This window comes from Echinops telfairi, unplaced genomic scaffold (assembly GCF_000313985.2).
Source record: "Echinops telfairi isolate 266 unplaced genomic scaffold, ASM31398v2 ScPeMD7_14;HRSCAF=57, whole genome shotgun sequence".
Lineage (NCBI taxonomy): Eukaryota > Metazoa > Chordata > Mammalia > Afrosoricida > Tenrecidae > Echinops > Echinops telfairi.
The window spans coordinates 6411217-6413088 of NW_022103911.1; positions in this window are offsets into that span (position 1 = coordinate 6411217).

The window sequence follows — 1872 nt, forward strand, 5'->3', positions numbered from 1 at the left end:
AAAAAAAAGACTAAAACGATCACAAGTGAAAATGCTTGCTTAATCTTATGCTCTAGAGCAGGGGTGTCAAACTGGTGGCCCACAGGCCGCATGCGGCCCCCAAAGTAATTTTTGTGACCCACAATGCTCTGAAATAAAATGAAAATAGAAAAAATTGCTATGAAGAAAATAGCGCTTAGGGGAGATCGAGGCAATACAGTACACACAATTCCCTTGTTAACCCTCTAACTACTGAAGACAAGTATACACGTAGCCCGGTGCCTTTCCTGGGGGCCTGTGGACATGTATAAACGCACTGACTTGGTTCTGGCAACATTTGGAAGCGATGCGTCTGCCAGTCTCAGTGTCACGTAATGTAAACAGATCCCAATAGCGAAAAGGTTAAAAAGAGCACTCGGTTTGCTGTTATGAATCATACCTAGTGGCAGCGCTAGTTAACATTTTTAGAGGGAAGCCATTACAATTGTGCATCATGTTTGTCAGCTGTCCAACATTTTGTGTTATTAGTTACTTTATTATATTTTCTGGTCACAACATAAGAGGGAAGTGAAACCTAGTAGTAGGAAAGCGCTGGCAAGTTTTGGGTAAAAAAATTTTAGTTTTATAAATACATGAAATAAAATAAATGTTTAAATAAAAGCAATTATATAGTGTTTTAATTATACTATTCATATTCCTGAATCCTCACTTCAAAATATAAATTTAACAAAATTTGTAAATGTGATGTGGCCCTTTTGAATCTTGCCTGTTGCACCAAATGGTCCGCGTTTTAGTTGAGTTTGACATCCCTGCTCCAGGGGAGATAAAGGGTTTTGATACAGAAATGTTAAAAGCATACCTGTATTCAGCATTGGTGTCCTCGATTGGATTTTGTTCTCCAGAAATATATGAAAACTTGGCTTGGGCCATGATCCCAGTGGTTTGGTAGCTATGTAACGATATACTATGGCAGTTATATGATGACCTGTCCCATGGTGTGTTCAGATATGATAAGCCAATGAGAGGATTAAGGGTGGAACACTCGAAACTCAAGTGCCTTCAAGTCCATTCTGACGCAGTGGCTCTGTGGGACAAGGTCCAACTGCCCCTGTGCATTTCTGAGACGGTAACTCTTTACTGGAGTAGAAAGCCTCATCTTTCTCCCAAGGAGCGGCAATTGGTTTCAAACTTCCAACTTGCTACTTGGATAGTTTGGTCTGAACTGGCTAGAACCTGACCAAATGAAAAAGATGTGTGGCATTGTGAGTTGGGTACATTGCTACAATTCAGAATGAAAACTCTTCACATCAAAGAACATACTTGTCTCCTCAGAGTTCTGGATTAATAGGGAGAGAACAATTTAGAAATCCCCTATGCAAAATGGGAGCTGGTCAAGACATGCAGTAGCTGGCTGACAAGCTTTTGTAAGTATGCTTCATCTCCAAATGAGTGGACAAGGGAGACTCCCACTAAAGAGCTTGCGCTTCTCCTGATGGGACTGGGGAAGAGAGGGCGAGAAAAGATGTTGACAGGACGTTGTGATCCAGTTGTGGGTGACTGATTGCTAACCAGGTTAATTGTGATTGTTCATTGTATATGATGCAAATGTGAAAGAGGTGGGTGGTTACTTCTTCCGATATAAAAGGGAAAATGACTAGAAGAGCCAAAGGCTGGGCTGATTCAGTGCAGTGAAATTACTTGGTGAGTCTCATCTCTTCATAGTCTCTGAAACTCCCCCCAAATGATTGGTGGGACCATGCAAATAGGATATGTGACTTTCTAACAGAGAGGTCGGTCAGTTTTGTCATTCCACGTGGTGTAAAGTGATCCACTTCAAAAACAGAAACAGAGGATTCCATGTACAGCTGCAACAATGGACTCAAGGGTCACAAA